At 38.3% G+C, this 8,970-nt stretch overlaps 1 long non-coding RNA gene across 1 annotated transcript; it reads right to left on the bottom strand.

The window, feature by feature from the left end:
* Positions 1–6,867: 6,867 nt before the first annotated feature.
* On the bottom strand, positions 6,868–8,134 carry LOC118413238. The gene is made up of 3 exons (XR_004830854.1): positions 8,045–8,134; positions 7,582–7,713; positions 6,868–6,927 (listed from the first exon to the last, which is right to left on the bottom strand). It is a non-coding gene; the product is annotated as an uncharacterized LOC118413238 (long non-coding RNA).
* Positions 8,135–8,970: the final 836 nt, after the last annotated feature.

Genomic DNA, 8,970 nt, shown 5'->3' with positions numbered 1-8,970 from the left:
TACGTGCCAAACGTACCGCAACAAGCACGTAGTCGTAAGTTTGTCTTTTTGTTTTATGTTCGGATTTAGTTTCCTGTAATCTAGTTTAAGCAGGAGCTGACATATTTTAGACACTTTATGCTCATTAACAGTTATTTATTTACTGGTTATTTTGGTGGTGGTGGATCACGTATTCGTGTTCCTTCGTTTAAACGTTGTTTCTCCACGATGCACTACAGGTCTTATGTATAATACATTTATTTAATTCTCGAGCATTTAAACACTAGATAAAGGTGATCTTTGTTAAAACGTCATTTTAGCATTATACCTTACTTTCTTGGTTTTAGAGAAACAGTTGCTAAAAATACAACATATTGCATCTATCCACAAATCGTGCAAAATATGACTGTTCCAATGTGATTCGGATTCAAAGTGTCAGCATTTACTCCTGTCGTGAAAAATGGTTGGGTATAGGTACACTTCACAGCTTTTAGGTCATTTGGTCGACCAATGACAGAAAATAATGAATTTAAGGCTTTCACAGGAGAAAAAGAAACAACAATGAAAACGATGTATTTCAATTTATGCTGTGGGTATTATGATAAACTGTATAAATAGTTTTGACATAGGCTTTGCTGACGTGCGTTGTAAGGACGTCTTTAAAAAAATTGTTAGTCTTAGTCCTAGTTAGACGGGGGGGGGGGCGTTAAAAGTGCCTGCGCCAAATTTGACGTCGTATGACTGCCGAACGACGTGTGCTAGGACTACGAAACTTAATTACTTTTACTGAAATATTATTGGTAGCAATTCTACGAACGGGTTTCTGACAGGCGTATTTTTCCAAATCTACTAATTTCATTATGTACGGTTATATGTAGAAGAAAACGTATTTTAGAAAATTCAAGCTTGTCAATCTAAGATGGTGGACAAATGAAGTCTTTCTCTGATGTCATATAGGCATCAGTGTCGTCGTCATTGGCAATAAAAGACTTTGCAGACTTGAACCAAAAGAAGTTACCCTTTATAGCCATAGCTTTGTTTAATATTTTTAGGTATAGCGGAAATTCCATATTTATACAATTTTAGCCCAAAATATGAGATAATGACGTCATAATTACGACATATTACGTCATAACGATACCTAAATTACAGAAAATGTAAAATCTTACCAGTACATCATCCCCTCTAAATTTGGTGATCGTTACCCGACCCATTTTGAAAGTACGAAGGGAAGGTCAATAGAGACCCCCCCCCCCCACTGCTCCAGGAATCCCCAAAAAAAGCCCGGTCTAGATAGGGTTAACGTCACATGACCCAGGAATCGGGCCACATTAAATGCTAGACACAGGAGTCTTAAGCTTTCCAGATTAAATGTGACTGCTTGCTTCTTCATTACCTACTAATTAACTGAGACATAGATAAAATAGTTTGATTACATGAGGCATTTTTCAACAACACCTTGACGTTTGTATGTATCATCAGATTGCACGTATGGCTGGGTTTGCGTCGCTGTCTTGTTGACTGCATCAATCGTTGTCGGAACCTGGCTTTTCTACAACATCAGTTATCGGGACGTTCAAAAGGTGATGCGACATTCTTGATTCTACTTATTATAATAAAGCTATAACCAACACAAATGCATTTGTCACCCTGGAAACTGCTGCAAACTTTGGAGGGCATTGTTCATTGTATAACGTTTGACACGATAGAAAGCGCCGCCTGTATTTATGTTTAGCACCTATTCTTTTTACTGTATGAACTGAAAAAATCAACTCGATTCTCTACTATCTACAGACTATTGACGCCACATCCACCCCTGCTGTGGACACAAGAAGCTATATATCTGGTCAGCCTGTTGTGAACACCACCTACATCGCTGGTCAGCCCACTGCGGACACCACATACACCTCTGGTCAGACGATTGCGGAGACTACCTACACCAATGGTCACCCTCCCGTGGACACCACCTATATCTCTGGTAACCATTTTTTACATATCAATATTACATGTACTCCTTGGCCTAGTCACCCAGTTAACGAAGCACGTTGTTTTGGAATAGCGCAGCACATATATTCTGTGCAGTACTAATTACTTTTTTTCTGTTGTTAAAGATACTGCGTCGTCTTCCTGGGGCCAATGGCTGGTACAAAAGTCGTCATGGGTTGTGGACTCCACCGGCACCCCGTGGGTTGACAACGGCGTGACATATGATGCCGCTAAAGTCTTGGATGGGGATGACAAAACCTACTGGAACCCTCAAGATACCGACCGTAACTACAACCGCTGGTTCATCGTACTGGACCTCAAAGCACCCCATACTCTGACCCGCATCGCAGTCAACAACTTCGGAAACACCGAGCATGACATCGCAGCCTTCAGGTTGCTGAAATCGGAAGCTGGGCGTCCGTACAACTGGGAGGAAGTCGTGTCCATTACTACCGTGGATGGAGGTACGAAGCAGCGCCAAGAGTTCGGCGGTTTCCATGGAACAGCGCGGTATTGGAAGTTCGTGATCACTCGGACTCACGGAGGCTGGCAGCCCAGGCCAACAGAGCTGAACTTCTACGGAATCACATCCTCGTCAGGTGAGAAAACATTGTTTATGAACGACAGGATGTTCGGTGACATATAACCAGCTGCAAAATTAAAATGTTCTTACTAACATGTTATTGTCTGAAATGTGCAGCTTTAGATTAACGCTATTCTAAATAATGATAATGATGATTAACCCTATTCATACGGGGGTTGGTCTTTCGAGCGCAAACTTCCATGTCACAAAACGCCAGAAAGGCTTACGCTAAAACCATTAATAGATACTGGTAGTAGGAGATTTTTGTTATAAATGAACGAATTTATGCTATATATACGTAAAAATGCCAAGTAATAATGATATGCTAGCCAAACCGAGGTAATAACTATATAGAACACATTTTTTGGGCGTTGCCGACCGGTTCATATTTACATTAAGGTACGGGATTTTTTTCTCTTTAGATTAATTTACATTGAAATTAGTGTATTTTCTTGTAGGTTTGACATTTATAAATTACGACACTTTGTATTTTGCATCACCTTGCAGCGCTCAGCCGTCAGACATTTCCACCTGACGATATGAACTAAAAATCAATTAAGCGCCCAATGCAATAGTTGACTGCGAGGTTGTTTAATTTTGCACAAATTTCATCCTATAGTTCCAAAGAAGAAGTGGCGAGACGACTGGCGTTGCGGCCAGGGTTACCCTGCAGATGATGGTAACCCTGCTGAATGTGATCCTGACGGTGTGACTCCATGCTGCTCCATTTTAAACTGGTGCGGTAGCTCGATTTACCATTGTGACTGTCCTCGCTGTGTCGACTACACAGAAAGAGGAACAAGAAAATAGAGCGTGAGCTAGATTATTGTTGGGCACTATGGACAGGAGGTTCGCGATCGTATCTATATTTAATGTACTCTGACTGATCGAGTGTTCCTGTAAGACCATGTTAAACTAATGTAAATGACTACCTCTGAAAACCGTGATAAGAACAGATGAGAGGGTGCGAAAAAATGCCTGGTAATAACATTGCCTTCATTATGATAACAACTTCTAACTTTTTTATGGATAGCTATCAATTTTACTTCAAGTTTTTGCATTATTTGCGTATTTTCGTTAAATAGCCATTTCCTTCCCTTTTAAGCATAAGAAAATTGACAAGCGTTTGCATCTTATCCATATAATAAAATGAATATTGCATCATATGACAACATAAGTTGCTCCTATCGATAGAACTTTTTTTTCTACTTTTGACAAATTATTCATAGAAAAATGCTTTTACAAAGGACTGATGATCGATTTCTCTGAAATCAAAAAAAAATATGATGTGTTTAATTTTCCATCCATGCAATGTTAAATCAAATCATGATTATTGATTTAAATGTAGGCCTTAGATACTGATTGTATTAAAATTATGAATATCTAGACGGGATTTTAAGGCATTACACTTTTTATGCCGTTTATCGGCATTGCAATTTTCATATTATATAATTATTTCATTAAAAATGCTAATGGCCTTGGTTGTTCTCCGAATTTTGCCAGCAAAATAATTTTGTAAAATATAAATATACACTTATCTCGTCGATGAAAGTTAGACATAAGGGTTAACGAATGTTCTTTCGATTAATATATGACGCATTGAAATTGATAATTAGTTAAACAGCTGTAATATGATGGACCAAAAGTTGATATTGAAAAATGTTTGTGCCGAGATTAGGGTTTAAAAGCTAATGTACAATGATATATCTACTGTGTCACTGACACTTAATGTAGTGAATGCAACCTGGACGTTTAACTTTTCCCCATTTTACATCTAGAAACTTGAGTAACAGTTACATAGTACACTGGTTTTGGTAACAATGTAATTTACACAGCAGTCGGTATCCTACTTTCTTAGCCATAGTCTTAAGTTCCAAGGACTCAACCGTTATTTTAATGACGGTGCAAGAAAGGATGAATCTTTGTGTACGGTCTCTTCTTCAATGCACATTCAAAAATAATCATTTTAAACTTATCATTCAGACAGAACGTTCTCGTCCTGCACATTCATAAAGCAATCATTTTAAATGACTTTGTTGGCGTCCTACATAGAGAGCCATTGAGAGCAGGGCATGGTTTGCCTTTTGAAAAGAAATCTATAACCATTAATTTCGATCTACGTAAGCCTGACCTAGTTCTCGTGTTCTCTCGCGAGACCGAGACATTCTCCGTGAGCAAGATGGACTGTCAGCCGTCGAAAACTTGAAGTATGTAGCTTACCTTTAAAAACTGTCATTGCTTGAAGAAAATTTGGAGTAACTAAATTCATACGCGACTGATAAACCTCTGCAACGAAGATCTTTTAATCGTATTTATGTTATCTGTCTATACATACATTCTATATACATGTTTCCTAGTTTGTTTCATGTTTAAAGGCCTTGCCGATTATTATATTAATATCATAGTATGTAATGCATTGTAACTTTCATCTCGTGGTATACATATTGTATGTTTATTCAAACATCAAGAACGTGGGTAAAGGGTGGAGAACATAAGCCGATCACTGTTTATAACGTTGTTTTATTTGTAACATTACAAATGTATCATGTTGTGTCTTTATTGTTGTTATCATAGAAAATATAAAATGCCTAGATTGGGTCGATGACCCGCCTTGATGTTTATACTCGTATGATACCCATTATTCCTGGTAGCTTGCATTATCACCAAATAAAAGCCGTGAGTGAAGGAACATGCTGGTCGTTAATGTTATATTAACATAGCCTAATGTAAACTGACTCATTTAAGACATACAGAAACGTGTAAAACAGATCATTTACTACTGTAACTATAGTTGGTAATACATATTCGATTGTTAAGGAACACAGTTGATAATACTTTTGTCGATTTTTACAAAACAAAATTACATATAGTTTTTATTTAACTATAGAAAGTACATGTTTTACACAATGTACATCTTTTTTGTTTTCGCTTTAGTATGAGGAAAGTCTCTGCTTTTCTTCCCCACGTTTCAAACCCCTTGCCATTAACCCGCCAATGCCATTATGGTGATTTTGTTGAATTTTTTCCACCTTCTGACAAAAACTGTATGTTTTTGCCTCGCGTGCTAAGGTATGAAGTCAAAAGGGCCCGAAATTTGGTATTATAGTGCATGAAATATCTACCAGAAGGACCACGTTATCATTTTTTTTGGCTAAGCATTGGAGAAAAAAACACATGGACATCAAATTAGAGAGGAATGATAATAAGACAAGTCAGAGGTGTTTTTTTTATGCCGCGATAGCTGACATAATTTTCTGAACATGTTTGCCAGAAAGGAACTTTCTAGAAGGTTTCATACTCTAAGCTCATTGCCCAAATTGTTGAAGAAGACGAAAAGGTATTATATAATTCAAGTGGCTAGTCTTGTAAACGTATGTTCTCTAGTATCCATATCTGGTTGTCTTGTCCGTTGCACGTCGCCAAGGTGACCCCATATGGCGTTCCCTCCAGACAATAATGTGTGTAGAGATGCAACACCGTCTTCTCCTGTGGAACGGTAAAAAATGGATGGCATCAATACTACGTCACTCCCTGATATGATGCTACCTTGGCCAAACCCTAATGCAGTAACCATGACATGCTTTCCCTTTCTTGCAATCAATATGTACAGGTTTTTATTTAAATTAAATGCTGACGATACAATCGTATTTAAACCAAGGTTTCTAATAGTTAGTTTGTGTTAAAAATAATCCTCTGACAACAAACTCATAACGTTCACTTTTGTCATGCAGCCTCGTAAGCAAACTCCCGACACGGAGTGTAATTATCACCATGCGAATAAAAGTTATTTATCTCATATCTTCTTCCATGCGAAAAAGAAGATCTTTTGTTTGGTATTCAATGATACAATGAAGGGAACCAAATTTTACCATTTATTTTGTGGAACGCACACGCATCTGTTCTGGTGTTCTTAGAAGATGCCATCCATGTATTCAGATCAAAGTAGCATTGATGCAGATATAATGTTATATATTGATCTAAGCCTTGTTATCTTAATTCATTCCTACCTGTGTTATAACCAAAGCTGGTCTTGGACAACCTTACTCGGACCTGTGCAGTGTGTAGTAATGACATCTAGCGAACATCTAGCACAGTGCAGACAGAGGTCCCAGTTTCGACCAATTGGAGTTCGCAGCTCGTGATGTCTTGTATATTCAAAGTACTGGGACAGAAGAATGAACGAGTGGTTGATAAATCCATTTACTAAAAGGCGGTAATAACAATGTTGAAAAATGTACCGATTGAATCAACGTGATAAAGTTTCGTTTGTCTACCTGGTTACCGCCGTGCCCATGACACGTTTAGAGACTTGTTTTCATTCCAGCCAAGCCGTTAGGGTTAGTGGCGTCGAGACACAAACCTGTCGACATATGTAATACCTAGACAAGCAAAAAAAACGTATTCAAACGATACAACTCAATTTTCACATGTATATTCTGCTATAATTGTGAGCTTTGCATGAAAATTGATACACATGAGCAGCATTTTTATCTACATGTACCCTTAAAAGTGAGGTTTAAATGTTGGTGGTCAAAGAAATCGTGCATATACTCAGAATTGGCTGTCAAAAATTAAATATAGAAACCGGGAGATTCCAAAAAATCCCTATCGACCAGAGGGTTTGTCCATTCTGTCCAGAGTTAATTGAAGACGAATATCACGTTATGATTGTATGTCCCAAATATTCTGAAATACGCAATTCTCTATACAGAAAGTTGTCATTTTATACACAAGGATTTATCTCAATGGACCTGAAGTGCAAATTCAAATACATCATGACATGTGACAATCCCTGCATGGCAGATATAGGAAAATATATCAAAGAAGGTTTGGATATTAGAAACTCCTCAACTGATTGTAAAAGCTTCCAATGATTGTAAGAAGCTTATCCCATACTACAACTCCTCTATTAGTTAGTTAAGCTATAGAACTGTAGTTTATGTAGATGCCATACTTTGTACCTCGAACAATTGTTGTGCAATAAAGTTATATATAAGTCAAATTATGCCAAGAAACAGATATAGAACAAGCACCTGACCATAAGCTCTTGGTACTAGGTCTGGAACGTAGAGTTCCGGATACACATTCCTTAGATACTACGTGAAGTTCCGGCAACCTAGGACGTGACGCAATTTCCGTTTCTGTGACAGGTCACCTGGTGACATCTAACGGAGCAAGGGATGTAGATCATGTTTAAGATTAAGCTAGAATCCACACACACACACACACACTCACACACACACACACACACACACACACACACCACATACACACCACACACACACGCCACACATACACACACACACACACAAATACACACACACAAACACAGAGAGAATACCAGTGATAGGCGTTTGTGCTTGTGATTAAGCAGTGTTTAGCATCAGGGACATATAAGTAAGTTGGAGTGAAACGCACATGGTTTAGCTGCCTTATGGTAGGTGTATTTCAAGTTAGATGTTTACCTACTCATAGATGCAGTGTCATGATCATGACCGTTTTCGTCATTTTTTGCCTCCTGTAGTAGATGTCCTTATACTGGTCCATCCAGACTTCCACAACGCGCATGGTGTTCTTGATAACAACATTGACCCCTTCTGGAAGAAGACGTTACCACCATGAGTACGATGGTTGCCACGGTTATATTATCCACGCCTAAGACTAGAAAGGACAGTTTTTGAGACGCTGTACAGTTTCTCAAGTTTTGTAAAGAAAATTGAAAGGGTTGTTGACTGTCATTTGTATCCCACCTTGCTTAACAAAACGTTGTACAGAAATGACTGTAACAAACGTTACCATTGTTCAAAGCTGTCTAAGCTTTCTATTTGACCTGGTGTAAAAAAGCTGCCCACTTTTTTAATGTTCATAGGGATGTCCACTTATACATAAATTATGTAGTCAATAAAGTGAGTCCTTTCGAAGAAAACAGGGTAAAGTCTGCTGTTGTAACAAACGTTACCTGCCCTGTAATGCATTACCAATGGGACCGAAAATAATAAGTTGCCATTTTTTGGCCATGGTTAAAAGGGGAATTTTCCTAAACAACCACGTAGTTTTCACTGACAATAAAGCCGATTTATTTTTCGGCCAAAAATGCCATTTTCGACATTTCAATGAGAACGAGTAAAGTATGTCCTTGTTACTCTGCATCAATGTCGATTATAGAGTTGATACGGTTACTACCTTTTTCAGTCTGAGTGTAAGAGCACATGCGAGGAGAAATACTACTTCGCCTTCTTTAGGATCAATACTGATGACTAATGGCCCATATTACGTAAACATGATCTTGCGAATACGTGACGTCAGCAATTGGTCATACGTCCAGGAAGTTTATAACGGCAACTAGGGCTGGGTGACGGTACAGTGTACCGGTATAAAACCGGTTTTTCTTATTGGACCGGTCCAGAAAAACCGGACCTGAA

This window comes from Branchiostoma floridae, chromosome 4 (assembly GCF_000003815.2).
Source record: "Branchiostoma floridae strain S238N-H82 chromosome 4, Bfl_VNyyK, whole genome shotgun sequence".
Lineage (NCBI taxonomy): Eukaryota > Metazoa > Chordata > Leptocardii > Amphioxiformes > Branchiostomatidae > Branchiostoma > Branchiostoma floridae.
This window is presented reverse-complemented; position numbering and strand designations above follow the sequence as displayed.